General features: G+C 43.5%; 1 pseudogene; it reads left to right on the top strand.

Annotated features, from left to right (window-relative positions):
* Positions 1-4,993: 4,993 nt before the first annotated feature.
* Positions 4,994-17,746, top strand: LOC136391711 (translationally-controlled tumor protein-like; annotated as a pseudogene).
* Positions 17,747-22,448: the final 4,702 nt, after the last annotated feature.

Genomic DNA, 22,448 nt, shown 5'->3' with positions numbered 1-22,448 from the left:
ACCAATAATATGTATTTTTATGTAATGTATATATTTTAATTAACTATTTTTCAATAAAATATGTAATTGAAAATATTCTTTGAGTTTTTTATAATTTCATGTGAAAACCGCATTTGTAGTTTGTTAATGACTCAGTTTACTTACTTGTTGCATGGTGCTTGCAGTCCTGTATAAGTGTTAGTTTTCCTAATGCATCCCTTGAAATCATCTGGTGTTGGAGGTAGCAAAAATAGTACTAATGGTGATGGCACCAAGACTATTCATTTTTTCCATCCAAATCCTTTTTTTAAAAGGAAAATTGCTGTGCATTTAAGACAAAATAATTACGTGTACCTGGATAGTCTCTGGGAAATCAGTTGATCTTAGCTTGGTAAGGCATCTTATAATTTACCGAGGACAAAGCAATGGAAAGAACTCAGATTTTCATATTTGTGTTAAGGAAAATGGTGATTAAATGATCAGTAGGAGATACTTTTTTTTTTAAGCGTATAATAGAAGATCAGGTGGGATTTTTTCCCCCACTAATAAAATGGGACAAGCTTGACCAGGCGGTGGTGCAGTGGATAGAGCGTCGGACTGGGATGCGAAAGATCCAGGTTCGAGACCCCAAGGACACCAGCATGAGCGCGGGCTCATCTGGTTTGAGCAAAAGCTCATCAGCTTGGACCCAAGGTCGCTGGCTTGAGCAAGGTGTTACTCGGTCTGCTGAAAGCCTCTGGTCAAGACACATAATGAGAAAGCAATCAATGAACAACTAAGGTGTTGCAACAAAAAACTGATGATTGATGCTTCTCACCTCTCTCCATTCCTGTCTGTCTGTCCCTATCTATCCCTCTCTCTGACTCTGTAATAAATAAATAAATAAATAAATAAATAAAATCTTTTAAAAAAATTAAAAATAAAAAAATAAAATGGGACAAGTATTCCCAGAGGGTCCAGTCCTGGGCTTTAGAGGGATGTGTATAAGTGATGGTTTTACTTTTTGTCCTGATACTTAAGGAATTGGCTTCTCATGACTTGCTGTTTTGATGCTAGGCATAACACAAAGCCCTGTGGAATCAGAAGTCCAGAGTAAGCCCTGGCCAGTTAGCTCAGGACGTTAGAGCATTGTCTCAACACGCCAAGTTTGTGGATTCAATCCCAATAATGCATAAATGAAACAAATTGATGTTTCTCTCTCTCCCTCTCTTCCTCTCTCTCTAAAACAACAGTAACAATTTCAGAGTAAGAAGGAATCTTGAGACCATACAATCCACTTTTTAACTTTATGTATGAATCAGGCCTATGACCATTGACTGGTAGATAGAACCTGGCCTCAATTCTAGTGACATTCATTTTCATATTAACTACCCACTAGTGTAGTCATTCTCTAAACATCACCAGTTAAAACTTCACCATCACCAATAAGCTGTACAAAGTAGTGGAAAGAGCCTGCCTAGGCTTTGGAAAATCACAGATGTAGATTCAATCATGCCTTTTCCTAAAACTCAAGGCTCTAGTCTCTTCATCTGTAAAATAGAGATAAATTTACCTGTTTCAGCAAGGTGATTGTGAAGATTAAGAGAAAAATCTTGTATCTAGACCAGCGGTTCTCAACCTGTGGTTTGCGACCCCAGCGGGGTCACCTAAAGCCATCGGAAAATACATAATGCATATCAGGTATTTACATTCCGAATCATAACTGTAGCAAAATTACAGTTATGAAGTAGCCACCAAAATTATTTTTTGGTTTGGGGTCACTGCAACACGAGGAACTATTGCAGGGTCACGGCATTAGAAAGGTTGAGAACCACTGATCTAGACTATATAAGGAATTTTTGCAACTTAACAATGAAGAGACAATAATAATAAGGCCAAGGGATCTGGATAGATATTTCTCCAAAGAATATACACAAATGGCCAATAAGCAAATTAAAAGATGCTCAACATCATAGTTTTTAAGGAAATGGAAGTCAATAATGAAATACGACTTCATACCAAGTAGGATGGCTATAATACAAAAGATAGTAGGTGCTAATGAGAGTAGGGAAACTGGAAGCCCGAAATATTACTAATGGGATGTAAAATGGTGCTGCTGCTCAGAAAACAGTCTGGCAGTTGCTCAAGAAGTTAAACAATTACCCAGCAATGCCACTCCTTAGGTATATACCCAGGATGAATGAAAATACGCATTTCCACAAAAACTTGTACATAGATGTTCATAGCAGCATTATTCATAATAGCCATAAAGTGGAAATGACCCAAACATCTCTCAACTGGTGAATAGGTAAACAAAATGCAGTATATCCATTCAATGGAATATTATGCAGATGTAATACGAAATGAAGTAATCACACATCCTGCAATCTGGGTGAACCTTAAGAACACGAAACTAAGTTAAAGAAGCCAGATACAAAAGGCCACACGTTGTATATTTCCATATACATGAAATGTCAAGATAGGCAAATCCACAGAAACAAGATTAGCGAGGAGAGGGATGAGGAATGAGGAATGATGGCTAATAGGTGTAGGGTTTCTTTTTGGTGTCATGAAAATGTTCTAGAACTAACGATAATGGCTGTAAAACTGACTAAGTATATAAAAGGGACTGTATTGTACACTTTACAAGTGAATTTTTATGTCAGTTGTGTATTTTTTAAAAGTCAGATTTTTTATTCTTCCCTCGAAGATCTCTGTTGTGGGTGTTGATAGTCCTATTTTCTGCTGCTTTGTTTAATATATAGTGTTTCCTTTATTCCTCCTACCTCAATGCCCCACTCATATTTCAGGCTGGGACCTACTCCTAATTTAGAGCTCTCTTTCCCCCTTTTGCCAACTTCTATTATGAATCTACCTTTGCCACCCAGCTTAGTGTATCCCAAGGTTCTCTTTACCAAGCCACAGTCACAGAGCTCCAGGGAAAAGCAACCTGGTCTCATCTCTCCAGGCAGAGGACAACAGAAGCTCCATCTCCACACATGCTGCAGATAGCTTTTCCAGTCTACCTGAATCATTACCAGCTAGAAGCAGCGGTCATTGGGACTTGGACATGAGCTGCAAAGTATAGAATTGTGACAACAATTCCAGTGCCATGCAGACTTTTCCTGGATGTGGACTTTTCCTGGACTCCTGCTCCTTGTGACAGCTCCTAACAGACTGAACTGGGTTTGGGTTGCATTTGCAGGGATTTGGAATGGTGTTGGGGCCAACTTGGACTTGGTGAACATGTTAAGGACACTACTCTTCTATGGATTCTTGCTGTATTGGCCAAGAGTTTGCTTAAAGGCTTTAATCACTGTAAAAAAAAAAAATAGAAGACTAGATAAAGAAGATGTGGCACATATACACCATGGTATACTATTCAGCCATAAGAAATGATGACATCGGATCACTTACAACAAAATGGTGGGATCCTGATAACATTATATGCAGCCTTGGTTTGGTTGTAGTGAATTCCTTGAGTTTTTTTTGTTTGTTTGTTTGTTTGTTTTTTTGGTCTGGAAAGCTTTTTATTACTCCTTCAATTTTAAACAATAGCCTTGCTGGATAAAGTAGTCTTGGTTGTAGGCTCTTGTTTTGCATTACTCTGAATATTTCTTGCCATTCCCTTCTGGCCTCAAGTGTTTCTGTTGAAAAGTTGGAAGTCATCCTTATGGGGGCTCCTTTGTAGGTGATAGTCTTTTTTTCTCTAGCAGCTTTTAATATTTTCTCTTTATCACTTAGTTTGGTATTTTAATTATGAAGTATATTGGTGTTGATTTCTTTGGGTTTCTCTTTAATAGAGTTCTCTGTGCTTCTTGAACTTGTGAGATGTTTTCCTGCCTTAATTGGGGGAAGTTTTCAGCTATGATATGTTTGAACAAAGTCTCTATCCCTTGTTCTTTCTCTTCTTCTTCAGGAATCCCTATGATGCGGATGTTATTTCTCTTCATGTTGTCACAGAGCTCTCTTTGAGTTTCCTCAGACTTTTTGAGTCTTTTCTTTTTTCTGCTCTGCTTCCATGCCTTTATTTATCTTGTCCTCTAACTCGCTGATTCGATTCTCAGCTTCATCCATACTGCTTTTAATTCCTTCCATTGTGTTCTTCATTTCTAATATTGTATTTGTCATTTCTGACTGTTCTTTTTTATTATTTCAATGTCCTTTTTATATTTGCTATCTCTTTATTTAGGTGTTTGTAATGATCATCTATTGTTGTTCTAATATCTTTGAGCATCTTAACAATCGTTATTTTAAACTCTGCATCTGGTAATTTGGTTATATCTGACTCATTCAGGTCCTTTTCTGGGGATTTCTCTTGATTCATTTGTGTTGCATTTCTCTGCCTTCTCATTTTGTCTGTTTAAAAGAAGGTTTTGGCCACTGGAGTCCACTGAGTGTGTCCTCTCTGTTCCCTAGGTATGGTCTGTCTGCAGGCCTGCCACCCCCTTTGCTCTTGCTTCCTAGGGTGTTCGGGTATGGGCATTGTTGGTGCCTGCCCACTGGGGCTGTTGCTGTAGTTTCCACCTCTCCTTCACGGGAGTGGCTGTGATCACATGCTCATGTGTACAAGCCTTGGTGGCCTTGGCCTTCACCCTGCCCTCGCAGGTGGCATTATGCTCGGCCCTAAGGTCAGGGGTGAGCACCTTTGCTCAGCTGTGGGTCTTCGCCTGATTCTGGGCTTTTGCCCCGCCCTTGCAGGAGGAGCCTGCTCATGGGACGGCTGCAAGCCTTGGCTCTGCAGGTTGGGTGGGACTGTGTGCCCACGCTCAGTAGCGGGACTCCACCTGTTCTGCGCTTTTGGCTCCACCCCCGCAGGAGGAGCCGGCTCTCAAGTCAGGCCACAAGCCTGGGTTCTGTGGGCGGGGCAGGGCTGTGCTCCTGTGCCCTTGCTGAAGGGCGGGTCTCTGCCCCTTCTGGGGCTCCTGCCCTTCCCCCACAGGCTGGATTGCAGGTGGCCCACAGCTCTGCTTGACCACTTTTGCACATTCTCTCCTCTCCAGACGGGCAAGACTGAGCTCACACCCAGGCCTCAATGGTGGCCAGCCGGCTTCCGCCCCTGCCAACAGAACTGCACTTCGGCGTCCTGCCACCACTCGCCCTCGGGTGAGCCCTCAGCCGTGTGGGTGGGGGCACTGCAGCTCAGACCCTAACACTCACTACTGTAGTCCCAAAAGCTCCCTCCTTCTAAGTGACTCTGCTCTGAGTGCCACGGGAGAGCTTGTTTGGCTGGTGTCCTGCTTCCCTTTGCTGGTATTGCTGTTTCCAGGGGAAATATTCACTTCAGATTTGGGGAGTGACTCATCCCAGGGGTTAGGGTGGCTGTCTCTCAAAATGTTTCTTCCTGTGCCTCCTAGATTACACTTTCTTCCTGCTGCTCCCGTCCTTTCCTCTCTCCCCATCCCCTGGAGCCCCGGGTGAGTGGTTGTGAGAGAGGTTTTCAGCACGGTCCCTTTAAGAAGAGTCCTGGGTCTGAGAAATCAGTATCTTTCTCACAAACAGTATCCTGTCTTGTTTCCAGCTAAATACTGTCCATACGCCTCTTCTAAGCTCTGGGGCTGCAGGCTGGGGCTTTGTTCCTGGGACTCAGGACCCTCCCCTCTCTGCTAAACTCACTTCCTGCCACGCCAGTCTCTCCCGGCTGCCATTTGCTCTGGGAAGCTGGGCAGCCCTCTCTGCATTTCCGCTTTTCCTACTAGTCTCAATGTGCCTTCTTCAGTGTTCCTTGGTTGAAAAGTCTTCTTAGTTTGGTCCAAAGTTGGTTTTTCCAGATGATGGTTCTTAAAATTAGTTTGTAATCCACTTTGGTTCTGGGAGGTGGAAGTTGGTACGTCCGCCTACTCCATTGCCATCTTGTCTTCCTCTGGTGAGCTTTGCTTAAACCAGTTGAGCCCACGCTCAAGCTGGCAACCTCCGGGTCTTGAACCTGGGTCCTCCGCATCCCAGTCTGACGCTCTATCCACTGCGCCACTGCCTGGTCAGGCTTAAAAAGTATTTTTTAAAAGGTATACTTTTTTTAAAAAAAATGAGGGGGTAGAGGAAGCACCATATATTAATAAGTAAATATAATATTTTTATTTCCTGGGAAATTCTTGTACTGCAGATCAAGGCAAGGAACAATCTCTCAATACCAGGATTTATTGCAGTATCTGCAGGAACAAAGCAAATGATGGTGCAAAAGATCTTTAGATAGAAAAGAGCTGCCTTACCAGGCGGTGGCGCAGTGGATAGAGCATCGGACTGGGATGCAGAAGGACCCAGGTTCAAGACCCCAAGGTTTCCAGCTTGAGCGCAGGCTCATCTGGTTTGAGCAAAACCTCACCAGCTTGAACCCAAGGTCGCTGGCTCGAGCAAGGGGTTACTTGGTCTGCTGAAGGCCCGCGGTCAAGGCACATATGAGAAAGCAATCAATGAACAACTAGGGTGTCACAACGAAACTAATGATTGATGCTTCTCATCTTTCTCTGTTCCCGTCTGTCTGTCCCTAACTATCCCTCTCTTTGACTCTCTCTCTGTCTCTAAAAAACAAAAACAAACAAACAAAAAAACGAAAAGAGCCATCAGTGTCATCTGCTTTGTCTTTTATATTTTCTCTTCTAGCCAGTGTATAAGAGTCACTTAATAATGTCATCTTTTCATCCAATGAAATTTATGTTACTTTTTTTTCACAAGATAGCCTCTGACTGTTATTTTTGGTCCAGTCTTATGATTCTCACTGCCTCTCCACACACACCACACTAACTGGGATACCAAGATTTACTGTAATATTTGCAACAGAGCAAGATTGTACTGTCACAGTTCACACCATAGAGGAACAGAAGAAAGGAGATGGCTACAGTCCTTATTCAGAACAGAAGTTCAAGGCCTGAATTAAAGGAAGACATTGGAAATAGAGAGGAAGGGACAGATTTAGAAGTAGAGTAAACATCATTGCTTTGTAATAGATGAAATATGAGCATTAGGGAAGAGTTAAGGATAATTCTCTAAGTCCAATGTTTCTGGTGTGGGGAACCATGTGTATAGCAGTGTTAACTGAGATTTAGCATATGTGAGAAGCAGTAGGTTTCCTGTAATTTTGAGATTAGGGATGAGGGATGAGGGAGGTCAGAAGAGAAGTTAAGATTAAAGATAGAGATTTGGAATTATTAGCATATAGAGATAATTGAAATCATTGATCCAAACTAGGATGTAGATGAGATCAGAGGTGGGAAGCATTTAGAATAGGAAGAAGACCCGGGCTGCATAGCTTAGTTGGTTAGAGCCTTGTCTGAAGCACAGAGGTTGCAGTTTGATCCCTAGATCAGGGCACATACAGGAACACATTTGTTCCTCTCTCTCTCTCTCTATCTTTCTCTCTCTTCCTCTCTTGCTAAAATAAGTTAAAAGAAGAAAGAAGAAGAAGAAGGAGAAGAAGGCATCAGAAGAGATATCTACTAATAAAAGAATGGTCTGATGGTCTGAATGACAAGTTTCCTGGAAACCTAGAAGAATAAGAAGTTCAAAAAGTAAGAGGCTGGCCGTGTTGTCACTTTCCAGAAAAATAAGGTAAGTTACAATTGAGATTTGGCAATTTAGTAGAAGGTAAATTTAGAGCAATTTTAGTGAAGTGAAGTGGAGGTTGGCCCATATTAGGTTGAGAGATGAGACAAGAAGGAAGATGGGAAGTAGCTTTAGTGTTGATAAAACCAAGGAAAGGAGTTTTGATGATTTTAGGTTGGAGAAGATATAATCATATTTATAGACTAAAAGGAAAAAGACCAATTAATATACATATTAAAGATAGAGGGATGAGAGAGGAGATATTTGTGAAAAAGATGCTGGGGGAGAGTGAGAGCCAGTGTTACTTTTTTTTTTAAGACTTTATTCACTTTAGAGATAAAAGAGAGAAAGAATGGAGGGAGGAGCAGGAGCCGTCAACTCCAATATGTGCCTTAACCAGGCAAGCCCAAGGTTTTGAAACAGCAACCTCACAGTTCCAGATTATTGCTTTTATCTACTGCACCGCCATAGGTCAGGTGAGAGTGAGTGCTGATGGAGGCAATAAGTAGATAAGGGGTGATTGCCTCGTTCTTTTTTCTTTTTCTCTTTCTTTCTCTTCTTTCTCTTCTTTCTCTACTTTCTTTCTTTTCTTTCTTTCTTTCTTTCTCTTTCTTTCTTTCTTTCTTTCTTTCTTTCTTTCTTTCTTTCTTTCTTTCTTTCTTTCTTTCTTTCTTTCAGCAAGAGACAGACAGACAGGAAGAGAGAGAGACTAGAAGCATCATCTCGTAGTTGTACCACTTTAGTTGTTCAATGATTACTTCTCATACATGTCTTGACCCGGGGGCTCTAGCCAAGTGACCCCTTGCTCAAGCCAGTGACTGTGGGGTCGTGTCTATGATCTCACACTCAAACTGGTGACCCCGCATTCAAACTGGTGACCCCATGCTCAAGCTAGATGAGCCCGTGCTTAAGCCAGCAACCTCAGGGTTTCAAACCTGTATTCTCAGCATCCCAAGTCGACGCTCTATCTATCCACTGCACCATGACTTGCTCAGGCATTTTGCCTCATTTTTTATAGAGAAAATAAAATCAAGGCCATCCACTGGAAGAGAGATGCACATTGATGTGATGGGGAGCCTGATGAAAAGAATGGCTGTTTGGAAAAATGGGAGGGAGCCAATAAAGGGCAAGTGATAGAATTGTGAGGGGTGAAACTTGATGAGGGAGGGTTTCATTGAGTTAAACTGTCAATGGAAAAATGTCTAGGATTGCAGCAAGTCACAGTCTGCTCAGGTACCTTCCTTACTTCCCAAGTAGGTAAGAGCACAGAGCCAAAATGGATTTACCATAGGCAGACCAGCAAGAAAAAGGGCCGGTGAAGAGGTGGAGCTGGAGGGAAGATTTAGCTGCTAGCGGAGGCAGACACTGCAAAAACAGTTTTTTTGTAAGTCTTAACATTGCTTTTAAAATATTAATGAAAAAATATTAAATAGTACCTGAAAAAAAACAATAAAACTGTTATTTAAGATATTTTCATATTGCTTCTTGATTGGTGTCCTCACTTGCAATTTTTTTCACCTATGGATGGAATGAACATTACTACGGGCACTTAGAATACGCTGTTGCGTGGATGAATGTTAAAAAAGAATAAGGAATGTAAATTTGTGCTTTTCACATTGGGCGGCTGCCTAGGTGCCCACCTTAGAAAAAGCACTGATTACAAGTGCCATTTTAACAACCATACTCCGAACTCAACAAAAAATTAGTTATTGGTTCTGCCGAACCGGTGTGAACCGGCTGAATCCCACCACTGTATCTAGCCATCTATCTATCTATAGTAGTCCCCCCTTATCAGTGGCTTTACTTTCCACAGTTTGAGTTACCCACAATCAACATGGTCCAAAAACATTAAATGGAAAATTCCAAGAGTAAACAATTCATAAGTTTTTAATTGTGCACCATTCTGAGTAACACGATATAATCCACCGCTATTTTACCCCATCCTGCCAAGGACATTAGTCATCCCTTTGTCCATCATATCCAGGCTAGACACATTTAATAGCCACCTCAGTTATCCGACTGTCATGGTATCACAGTGCTTGTGTAATGGAACCCTTTTTTTATTCAACAGTCCCTAAATCAGTCACATAACTTTCATTACAGTATCTTGTTATAACTGTTCTATTTTATTATTAGTTATTGTTATTAATCTCTTACTGTGCTTAATTTATAAATTAAGTTTTATTATAGGGATGTATGTATAGGAAAAAACACCATATATATAGCATTCAGTACTATCTGTGGTTTCAGACTGGGGGGGTCTTAGAACATATCTCTTGTAGATAAGGGGGGACTGCTATATCTGTAATATCTTAGATGATTATAGATTCACATGTGGTTGTAAGAAGTCATACAGAGCAGTTCTGTGTACATACTGCCATTTCCCTTCAGTTGGCCACTCCATCTGACATAGTCTGTAGTTTTTGCATCCCAGTGACTTTAGATTGAATCATGATATTTCTGATAGGCCTTGTGTTGATTTTGTGACATTTCCTTCCTGTTTTGGCTCCTAATTGTCACATTCACTAAGCACTTAGTATTTTAAAATGTCAGGGCTAATCTTAAGTTAGTACAAGTTGATATTGCTATGATGATTTTTCCAGAGCTTCTTAATTGGCAACATTGCCTTGACATTTGGAAATGGATAATTAAATATTAAATAAAGGGATCTAGCCTGACCAGGCAGTGGCGCAGTGGGTAGAGCATAAGACTGGGATGCGGAGAACCCAGGTTCGAGACCCTGAGATTGCCTGCTTGAGCAAGGGGTCACTCTGTCTGCTGTAGCCCCCTGGTCAAGGCACATATGAGAAAGCAATCAGTGAACAATTAAGGTACCACAATGAAGAATTGATGCTTCTCTTCTCTCTCCTTTCCTATCTGTCTGCCCCTCTCTGTCTCTGCCAATAAACAAACAAACAAACAAATAAAGGGATCTAGAACCTGAGTGAATCTAATGTAGAATTGTCATAAAGACTTTTTTTTAAAGATTTTATTTATTGATTTCAAGAGAGAGGAGATGAGGAGGAGCGGGAAGCATCATCTCACAGTTGTTTCTAGTATGTGCCTTGACCAGGCAAGCTCAGGGTTTCAAACTGGTGACTTCAGCCTTCCAGGTCAACACTCTATCCACTGTGCCACCACCAGTCAGGCATCATGAAGACTTTTACAAGATTTCATTTGGATCCAAGTTCAAAAGTGAATCAAGATTGCCTGACTGGTGATGGCACGGTTGGTAAAGTGTTGACCTGCAATGCTGAGGTTGCAAGTTGGAAACCCTGGGCTTGCCCAGTCAAGGCACATACAAGAAGCAACTACTATGAGTTGATGCTTCCTGCTCCTCCCCCTACCTTTCTCTCTCTCTCTATGCTCTTTCTAAAATAAATAAATAAAATCTTAAAAACATATTAGTCAAGATTGAACTGGTCAGTCTGGAGTTCTCGTACTGAAAGTAGAGTAGCTTTCCCACTGCAGTCCTGGATCCCCTATACCCGATAAGCTTCTGCAGAAAACAGCCATGTGCTTTCTGTGCAAACACCTCTGTTCTCTCTTTCTTAGATCATGCCAAAGTAACGAACTGAAAATTACCTTATAAGAAACTTTTCTTTCTCTACATGTTCTCTGCTTAAATTCTCTAAAACATCTCTGGGATGCTGTATTTTATGTCAACTCAGTCTGACTAGACCCCTCTTGAGTTCATCCCTCCCCATCTCTTGGTGCATCACAGCTAGTCTCCTAGCCTTACCTCCTGGGCACTGGCATTTAAGGGTGCTGCTCTGTCCATATCTGCACTGACATTGCCTCTGCTCTCCTGCCTCTTAGCTCTGTGCTCATCTGACTCCCATGTCTGCTGGGCTTGCCCACTTCATATCTCTGACCCTTCTTCTGCTTGCCCCATCAGTGTCACTGTTCTCAGTATTTTGACTTGGGCTCTCTCCACTAGTCACCCGTGTCCTCTCCCTACATGATCTCATGTATTTCCATGACTTCAACTACTAATGGTGAGAATGTGTTGGGTTTCTTTTCCCAGAGGTCTCTAAATTCAGAAATAATCCCCACTGAGAATACTATACTATGGAATTTAGGGGAAACTTACCTAAAAACAAAATATTCAACCTAGAAAGCCAAGATAACACTGGGATTGGACATTGTATAGCAAAGGGAGGCTGACCGAGATGAGAAAAATAATTCAGAGACTGATGTGAAGCCTCTGAGTTTACTTTCTAAACACTCTGAAGGAAAATCAAAAAAGACCTGGCATGACAGAATGCAAGGTTTTCCACACACACCTCTCTCACTGAGCTACACTGACAGTCCTCTTTTGAGTAAGGTGCCTGGAGAGCAGAATCCTTGTAAAGGCAGAAGACAGAAGCGCCAGGACCATATGAAAGTTTAGAAAGAACTCAGCGCTTCACTATTTCCAAAAAATTGTTCCTGATGACAAACCCCCACCCTGACCACCTTCCACCACCACCATGCTGTGTATGTGGCCAATACAGGAGGTAGCAGGAAAACAATACAAAAACTTCTTCACACGACTGGTTTCACTGTTCTTGTTCCAGACCACTAAACTGGGTTCATCCTTTTCTCTAACCTAACGAGAATGTTCTGTTTCGGTTATGTTTTGCAAACTGACTTTAAGTCAGACACTCCCGCTTGGAACTTAGTGTTGAGCTACGAAGATGAGATCCCCTCCCCCACTGCTGAGAGGGTCAGAAATCGTTTTTTTCCAGACCCTAACCCCTTTCTCAGTCCTGACAGCCTCGGCGTTAATGAGGCTTGCTGCCTGCAGAGGGCGTTAAGAGTGGAAAAGCAATGTTGCTCTTTCATTTTACCTCTCCAGGGCTAAGTTAAATTCCGGACAACCACATACAGTGGGGATTTTTGTTTTCTTTCTTCCATCCCCAGTCTGGGTGGCGGCAGAGCTCAAAGAGTAGTCTGTTCTGGGGAAAAGACGGCGTCTGCCTCTCTCCCAAACCAGCCCTGATCAAATCCCAAGCAGCTGGTCCTTAGATAACAAGGCTGAGAAACCTGAAACTCACAGCTCTGACTCTCATCAGTGCCCCGCATCACCGTCTGGAAAGTGAGACATGTTGCTGAGATGCTACAGTGATTTAGTGTTAAATGGCATGGCTAGGGTTCTCTAACCAGAGTTTATAGCCTGAACCTATGAACTTAGACAAAGAAGGTTTTCAGAAAGTCTGTTTTGAGCTTGAGCACTTGAGCTGTTTTGTGGCACTTTGCACATGTACTGGCCTTTAGGGTCATTGTTCTCCCCTAGCAAAACCATAGGTAGGTTAATCCAGCCCTGGCGTCCACTGGCCGGGTTGCCTGCAACCATCCCAGCAGGTGAGTGCACTCAGTTGTGTTTGAGGCAAGGGAAGGAACATCTATACTTCATTTCTGCTTTATTAGGGGAAGGCATCCTTAAACAAATGTGCTTTAGAAGAGGCAGAGCCTCATATGTATCCATTACTATGGATTATAGAATGTAGAACAGATCTGGTCACTGACAAGCCCTGTTAGGAACTGGAGTTGTGAAGTCAGAGGCCTAGAGACCTACAGCTTATTCTGAAAATGCTGAGAACACCCACCCTCAGTGCTACAGAAGGTGGTGCCAGAGAGCTAAGGCATGCAAGAAAGCTGCACCTGAGTCCATCATCTATGCAGCCTCACTCACAAAGGGACATATGTCTACACCTGTGTGTGTTTGTACTTGTGGGAACGAAACCTGTATGGTGTATCCTTGGGAGAAAAGAAGAAAGTACCAAGAGTTGACTTAGAGGTATGGGCATTAGGCACCATGGGCCTGGAGCCATGGTGAGCCACACAGCTTCTTCTTTTTAAAATTTTTTGGAATATTTTATTTATTGATTTTAGAGAGAAGAGAGAGAGAGAGAGAGAGAGAGAGAGAAAGGTGGGGGAGGAGCAGGAAGCATCAACTTGCGGTAGTTGCTTCTTACATGTGCCTTCACTGGGCAATCTGGGGTTTCAGACCAGGGACCTCAGCATCCAGGTCGATGCTCCACCCACTGCACCACTGCAGGTCATGCCATACAGCTTCTAACATCAAATATGTGCAAGAACTTGCGAAACTACTCAGAGTTGTGGGTCCTTTTGCCTCAGTTTCAGCTACAAGCCCTTCACCATTATTTGTAGTAGCAGACTGCAGAATGTAGACAGGAGAGAGTATCTTTCTAGAGAAGGGTGAGAATGTGTTTCCAGTGGGCTTTACTGGTAGGAGAAAGATGGAACTTTAGGGAAGGCTCACTTAGCCTCTGTTTCAGCACCAACTAATGAGCAACCAAGAGTGCTACTCACCCTTTCTCTTTGTAGGTTTCCCAGCAACAACACAAACCTGAGGGGAGGGAAATAATTGGTATTACTCTGCTGAAACACCCACAAGTCACAGTTAATTTTTGACTTGGATAATTGTCTGCTGACTTGCTAGGGAATCCTCTTCCCTGGAAGAGGAAGGCAGGAAGAGAGGTTGTAGTAATTAGAGGCACTCACACTACAGACTGGAAAAGGAAGCACGACCCAGCCAGAGATGCCAAAATTAAGCTTCGAAGCATCTAGTTCTGGTCTAGGGCATCATGCTTGTGGAATTTATCAATATCTTCTTTGCATGGTAGGAAGATGAAGCTCTAAGCTCAGTAGGTGACTTGCCTAGGCTCTTTTCTAGCCAATGTGCTTTGTTCTGACTCTTCAGCATAACATTTCTGCTCCTCTTCGTTTTTTCTTTGACTTCCCAACATGCAGTCTTGCACGTAATCTTCTATAAGTATAGTAAATATTAATCTGTTTTCCTATCTAGTATACAAATATTTAGGACCACATGTGGCATAACCAGGCAGAAACTTCACTTCTTTAATATGACCTTTCACCTTTCTTTCCTTTTTTATTTTTTTTTTTGTATTTTTCCAAAGCTGGAAATGGGGAGGCAGCCAGACAGACTCCCGCATGCGCCTGACCGGGATCCACCCGGCATGCCCACCAGGGGGTGATGCTCTGCCCATCTTGGGGCGTCGCTTTGCCGCAATCAGAGCCATTCTAGCGCCTGAGGCAGAGGCCACAGAGCCATCCTCAGCGCCTGGGCAAACCTTGCTCCAGTGGAGCCTTGGCTGCAGGAAGGGAAGAGAGAGACAGAGACAGAAACAGAGAGGAAGGAGAGGGGGAGGGGTGGAGAAGCAGATGGGCGCTTCTCCTGTGTGCCCTGGCCGGGAATCAAACCTGGGACTCCTGCACACCAGGCCGATGCTCTGCCACTGAGCCAACCGGCCAGGGCCTCCTTTCTTTCCTTTTAATTCAAGCTGGCCACATCTAGCACCCTGACTCACACACCTCCTTCTCCCTAGCATGAGCTCACCTATGACCCTGGATTTGGCACCATTTCCTTCAAAATAAACCTTTACTTCTTGGGTGCAGATTCCTTTTTGTGTTTGATTAGTTTTTGATGCACACAGGTGAACAAACTCCTTTAGTTTGGTAATAATGGGCAAACTAAGGCTTGCTCAGAACTCGTAAAATTCTTTCTATCATTCAGACAGAAGGGCCCGACTGTACTGGAAATCATGAAAAGCAGCCAATAAGAAGTAGTCAATGAGAGTTTCCACCTTCTCTTGGGATTGGCTTCCCTAGTAGAAACTCTACAAAAAGATTTGTAAAAGATGGATTCATGGAAGAAAGAGATAGGAAAAAGTATCTCTGTGGTAAAGAGCAAAACAGGCAGCATTGATGAGGATGTGGAGAAAGAGGATGAGAAGAATTATCATGTGTCTGGGTGAGTTATAAATGTGTTGAGAGTGAGCTCAGAGTTTCCAGGGTGAATATCTTTCTCCCAGGGAACTCCGAGGGAAACAACATGTGCAAAAGGAAAAAAGGCACTGGATCTGAAGTTAGAAAGCCTGAGTGTGAATCCCATCTAAGATGCAAGTTACCTACATCACTTTGAGCAAGTTATTTAAAACTTTTAGCCCATTTTCCTTCCTTTTATTTTTACTTTTTTAGTGTTTTATTTTTTTGGGGGGGTTTTGTTTGTTTGTTTTTGTATTTTTCCAAAGTTAGAAGCGGGGAGGCAGTCAGACAGACTCCTGCATGCGCCCAACCAGAGTCCACCCAGCATGCCCACCAGGGGGTGATGCTCTGTCCATCTGGGGTGTTGACCCGTTGCAACTAGAGCCATTCTAGCTCTAAGGCGGAGGCCCTGGGGCTGTCCTCAGTGCCCACCAACTTTGTTCCAATGCAGCTTTGGCTGCGGGAGGGGAAGAGAAAGACAGAGAGGAAGGAGAGGGGGAAGGGTGGAGAAGCAGATGGGCACTTCTCTTGTGTGGCCGGACCAGGAATTGAACCCGGGACTTCCACATGCCGGACTGACACTCTACCACTGAGCCAACCAGCCAGGGCCTCTTTTTAGTTTTTTATTGATTGATTTCAGAGAGAGAGAAACATCTACTTGTTCTATTTATTTATGCATTCATTGGTTGATTCTTATATGTGCCCTGATTGGGGACTGAACTCCTAATCTTGGCACTTTAAAAAATTTTTAAATTAATTAATTAATCTATTTATTTTTTAATTTTTTTACAGAGACAGAGAGAGTCAGAGAGAGGGATAGACAGGGACAGACAGACAGGAACGGAGAGATGAGAAGCATCAATCATTAGTTTTTCGTTGCGCGTTGAAACACCTTAGTTGTTTATTGATTGCTTTCTCATACGTGCCTTGACTGCGGGCCTTCAGCAGACCAAGTGACCCCTTGCTCAAGCCAGCGACCTTGGGTCCAAGCTGATGAGCTTTTGCTCAAACCAGATGAGCCCTCGCTCAAGCTGGCGACCTCGGGGTCTCGAACCTGGGTCTTCCACATCCCAGTTCAACGCTCTATTTACTGCGCCACCGCCTGGTCAGGCCTAATCTTGGCATTTTTGGATGATGCTCTAACCAACTGAGCTACCCGGCCAGGGCTAGAACCAGATCTTTAGCCTCTGCTTTTCTTTCCATTATCCCTAAAGATCTCCTTCTCTGACCTGCCTTCCATAACCCCTATTGCCCATAATGTTCATACAAACCTTCACTGTCCTCTTCTTTTTTACTTCAGGAGTTTCTCTGCTATTCAAATGTGTCTCATGGAGACATCTTGGTAGTGGAAATTCTGATGATAAATGAATGAGGATCTTTGAGCCATTACTAAGCCAATATTTTAGACTGAGAAATAAAGGACTGAGTTCCTTTGAGAGAATTTCTAATAGAGAAAGAACAGTGCTAAAGCTACCCCAAAGTGCCATGGTCATCTTGGCGAGCATTTATTTGTTTTCTCTCTTTCAACACATGTAAATCATTCATACCCAAAGCTATGCTGTAGGTTTCACTGATTTCATTTTACAGATGAGAAAATGGGTTGACATCTATAAGATCAGGGAGATCACAGATGGGCTGAAGGTGAAGGGAAATATGGTGAGTTGGACCATGGCCCTGGCTGGTGGCTCAGTGGATAGAGCATCAGCCTGGCATGTGTATGTCTCAGGTTCAATTCCCAGTCAGGGCACACAGGAGAAGTGACCATCTGTTTCTCTCCCTTATCCCCTCCTGCAGCCAGTGGCTTGATTGGTCCGAGTGTGGCCCCAGGCAGTGAGGATAGCTTGGTTGGTCTGACAGGGTCAACCTCAGGTGCTAAAAATAGCTCAGTACTGGAGCATCAGCCCCAGATGGGGTTGCCAGGTGAATCCCAGTCTGGGCACATGCAAGAGTCTGCCTATCTCCCCTCTTCTCACGGGGAAAAAAAAGGGGGGGGGGCAACTCATTTATTAGTGGAAATGCTTCCATTGAAGGTCTTAAAGGTGAAGGTAACAAAAGCACAGTAATTACTAATGTTGATATTGTCATAAACCATCATTTGCAGGAAATCAGCTTCACAAAAGAGCAGTATACAAGAAGGACATGAAAGATTATATGAACTCAATCAAAGGGAAACTTGAAGAACAGAGACCAGAAAGAGTAAAGCCATTTATGACAGGGGCTGCAGAACAAATCAAGCACTTCCTTGCTAATTTCAAAAAACTATCAGTTCTCCAGTGATGAAAACATGAATCCACATGGCATGCTCTACTAGACTACTGTGAGGATTGTGTGACCCCCATGCATGATTCTCTTTAAGGATGGTTTAGAAATGAAAAATCATAAACAAATTTGGCAATTTGGATCTATCACCTGTTATCACAACTGTCTGCTGTTTTTCATCCACACTCCAGGATGAAAATGGGATTGAGGATTAGGACAAATGGGACTGAGGTTATCTTGAGCTCTTCGTTTATTTTGGCCTTGGTTTATCTGGAGCGGAGGCATTGTTTTTAATAAAACATCTCATGTAGGTTGCCTAAAAATAAAATGCATTTAAACAACAACAGGCCCTGGCCGGTTGGCTCAGTGGTAGAGCGTTGGCCTGGCGTGCGGGAGTCCCAGGTTCGATTCCCAGCCAGGGCACACAGGAGAAGCGCCCATCTGCTTCTCCACCCCTCCCCCTCTCCTTCCTCTCTGTCTCTCTCTTCCCCTCCCGCAGCCGAGGCTCCATTGGAGCAAAAGATGGCCCCGGGCGCTGGGGATGGCTCCTTGGCCTCTGCCCCAGACGCTAGACTGGTTCTGGTCTCGACAGAGCGACGCCCCGGATGGGCAGATCATCGCCCCCTGGTGGGCATGCCGGGTGGATCCCGGTTGGGCGCATGCGGGAGTCTGTCTGACTGCCTCCCCGTTTCCAGCTTCAGAAAAATACAAAAACAACAACAAAGGAATAATGAGTAAGAAGAGGAGGGCACAGAATTGGAGGTCTAGAGTGATCTCTTTTCTTTTCTGAATTTCTTTGGAATTTACTCTTTGGACCGGAAACTCAGCCTTGAAAGTGTCAGATTTGTTTTTCTGTGGGACCTGTTTTCTTCTCAACTAACAGCATGTTTTCTGTTTTACATCTCTCCCAGTTCCCACATAATAGATACCGTAAGGGTTTGGTTGATTGAAGTGAGTGCATATGTTCTCTCAGGATGGCCACTCTTGGGGCCTATTTCCATGACAAAGTCCTGAAAGTGACTCAGCCTTACATCCAATCATCCAGACTTGACCCCAGTGAGAGAGAGACTCTATTTACAAGGGCTTTGGTCACCTCCCACCTGCCTCAGCCAGGGTTATACATGCTGGCTGCTCCTGTCTCGGTCATTTGGAGAGAAAGCGCATAGGAAGTGCACACAGCTGTGGTTTGGAACTCACAGAGGCATTTCCCTGGGACTATTTATTATTAGAGAATTGTCCTTCAGATTCACCTTTTGCTAAACAACTACCCTGAAAGTTCTGGGGGATGTTCACTCCAAGAGCCACCTTTATCCTCAAACATTACTGAATGCCAAATGGACATTTTGCTATAAAGAGAAGCAAAGGGTTTTTGTTTTTTTTTTAATTTTTTTGTTTAGTTTATTCATTTTATTTATTTATTTATTTATTTATTTTTGTATTTTTCTGAAGCTGGAAACGGGGAGGCAGTCAGACAGACTCCCGCATGTGCCCAACCGGGATCCACCCGGCACACTCACCAGGGGGCGATGCTCTGCCCATCCGGGGCGTTGCTCTGTCGTGTCCAGAGCCACTCTAGCGCCTGAGGCAGAGGCCAAGGAGCCATCCCCAGCGCCTGGGGCCATCTTTTGCTCCAATGGAGCCTCGGCTGCGGGAGGGGAAGAGAGAGACAGAGAGGAAGGAGAGGGGGAGGGGTGGAGAAGCAGATGGGCGCTTCTCCTGTGTGCCCAGGCCAGGAATCGAACCCAGGACTTCCGCACGCCAGGCCGACGCTCTACCACTGAGCCAACTGGACAGGGTAGTTTATTCATTTTAGAGAGAGGAGACAGAGAGAAAGAGAGAGAGGGAGAAGAGGGGGAGGAGCAGAAAACATCAACTCCCATATGTGCCTTGACCAGGCAAGCCTGGAGTTTTGAACCGGTGACCTCAGCATTCCAGGTCGACGGTTTACCCACTGCACCATCGCAGGTCAGGCAAGAAGCAAAGTTTAATACCCCAAAATATGCCACTTTGGGATATTGATTATTATTATTATTATTATTATTTTAAGTGAGAGGAGGGGAGATAGTGAGACAGACTCCCGCAAGTGTCCAGACCGGAACTCATCTGGGAACCCCATCTAGGGTCAACACTCAAACCAATCGAGCCACTGGCTGCAGGAGAAGAAGAAGAGAAGGTAGTGAGGGAGGGGGAGAGAAGCAGATGGATGCTTCTCCTGTGTGGCCTGAAAGGGAATTGAACCTGGGACATCCACTCGCTGGGCTGATGCTCTCTCTATCCACTGAGCCAACTAACCAGGGCTGATATTGATTATTTTAGGCTGGCTAATTTTATGAAACAGCAGACCTGGGAGAAGTCTGAAAATCAAGTAGGCCCTGGCCAGGTAGCTCAGTTGGTTAGAACATCATCTCCAATATGCCAAGGTTGCAGGTACGATACTTAGGGCACATACAAGAATCAAGCAATGAATACACAAATAAGTGGAACAACAAACAGATGTTCCTCCTTCCCTCTCTCTAAAGTCAATAACTAAAAATTAAAAATAAAACAAAAATACAAGTAAAAGTTACCCTTTGTGAAAGGACATTACATTTGTAAGGGAAATGGCCATTTGTAATGCTGTCCCCTTCACTGAACCAGACATGCCCTCATTATCACAGAAGGGATGGTCTTAAACCTGCATGCAGTCTTACCCTTGCTCACTGTGCTTGTCCTCGTAACCTCCCACAACAGCTTTGTCTTTAGCTGAAGGTGGTATTTAAAAGGTGGTGGCTTCCAGCATTTTGTTTACCCAGCTTTCCTGGTCTCTCCTTTATATACAGAAGGTATACATGTTATTAAACTTTAATTTGTTTTTCTTTTGCTAATCTGTCTTGTGTTAATTTGGTTATTAGTTTAGCCAGAAGAACTTGAAAAGAAGAAGATAATTTTCCCTCTCCGACAGGCTGCATACCGAGAATGAGATGTTCCCACTTTTGAAGCCTCAGAATTTGAAGTTGAAGGAACAAGATATACACTCAAAAGTGAGTCTGTACATATCAGTGGGTGGGACCACTGTAAATTCTACTAAAGCTCTAAGTGGGTTAGAATTGGGCTGGTCCAACAAAGCTTCAGAATTCAGCTGGTTCAACAAAGCTTCACAGAACCCAAAATGGATATTGAAGAAACGGGAAACTAGAAAATAAAATGTGGTTGAAGGGCAATAAATTAATTCATTTTTGCTGGAACAGGATTCAGATCGTCACAAAGTTGGAAAGGTTTTGAAAGACCTTGAATTCTGATTTACAGTTTTCATTTTAGTTAGTAAGCACTGGGAAGCCATTAAATATTTCTGACTAGGTATATGGATGCATAAGAAAATTGTGTGTGTGTGTGTGTGTGTGTGTGTGTGTGTGTGTGAGAGAGAGAGAGAGAGAGAGAGAGAGAGAGAGAGAGAGAGAGATATGAGGAGATGAGAAGCATCAACTCATAGTTGCTGTGTGCCTTAGGGTAGAAGTGTGATTCCAGTTGAACCAGTGACCTTGGGCTCAAGCCAGCGGGCATGGGATCCTGTTAATGATTCTACACTCAAGCCCACGAGCCCATGCTCAAGCCTGTGATCCCATGCTCTAGCTGGTGAATTTTCATTCAAGCAGGATGAGGCAGCACTTAAGCTGGCAGGCAACCTTGGGGTTTCGAACCTGGAACCTCATTGTTCCACTGTGCCATCACCAGTCAGGTTGGATGCATAAGAGAATTTATAAAGACTACCTGGTAGTAGTGAAGAGGATGGCTGGGGTTGGGTGAGGGAGCCTGGAGTCCAAAGAGCTACTTTAGGAAAAGTTACAATAGTCAAGTAGAGACAATTGGTAGCAGAAAGAAGGGAAAACATAGCATTCCATTCTGTGAACTTGTCTCAGAAGTATTTGCATGTTATGTACTTTCACTTTATTCATCGTCTCTTGATCATTTTCTCCAGGAGTAATAATGGAAAGGAACACTGCATTATTACCCTGGCCCGGTAGCTCAGTTGGTTAGAGTGTTGTCCTGGCACATATAGGAATCAACTAATGAATGCATAAATAAGTGGAGCAATAAATTAATGCTTCTGTCTCTCTCCCTTCCTCTCCCTCTGAAAAAAAAAAAAAAAAAAAATAACAACCAATTCACTCTGCTCCTCCGGACCTTAATTACCTCATTTAAATAAGACCAGGTTTTACCTGCCTAGAGGCAGAGAACTGAAATACTACATTTTTTTTTTTTTTTATTTTCTATTGATTGAGAGAGAGAAGCATCAACTAGTTGTTCCACTTAGTTGTGCACTCATTGGTTGCTTCTTGTATGATCCCTCACTGAGGATGAACCCACGACCTCAGCACACTGGGAGGATGCTGTATCCATTGGGCAATCCAGCCAGGTCCCAGAATGTCTTGATGATCTTTTCAACTTGAGTGAGTTTCTATCTTTTTTGATTAATTTTTTTTTTTTTTTTCCTGTGGCAGAGATAGAGTCAGAGAGAGGGACAGACAGACAGGAAGGGAGAGAGATGGGTGACATCAATTCTTCGTTGTGGTTCCTTAGTTGTTCATTGATTGATTTATCATATGTGCCTTGACCGGGGGCTACAGCAGACGGAGTGACCCCTTGCTCAAGGTCCTTGGGCTCAAGCTGGTGAACCTTGCTCAAACCCGATGAGCCTGTGCTCAAGCCAGAGACTCTGGGGTCTCAAACCTGGGTCCTCTGGGTCCCAGTCCGTCGCTCTATCCACTGCGCCACCGCCTGGTCAGGTGATTAATTCTTTTTCAGAACTCTTTACCATCTACTCTCCACCAACAGGTATTTCATTGTAGTCTGGGAAAAGTTACTTGGAGTTCACTGCGGGGGGGGGGGGGGGGGGCACATAACGTAACTTCGCAGTACCT

Source organism: Saccopteryx leptura, chromosome 2 (genome assembly GCF_036850995.1).
Source record: "Saccopteryx leptura isolate mSacLep1 chromosome 2, mSacLep1_pri_phased_curated, whole genome shotgun sequence".
Classification (NCBI taxonomy): domain Eukaryota; kingdom Metazoa; phylum Chordata; class Mammalia; order Chiroptera; family Emballonuridae; genus Saccopteryx; species Saccopteryx leptura.
This window is presented reverse-complemented; position numbering and strand designations above follow the sequence as displayed.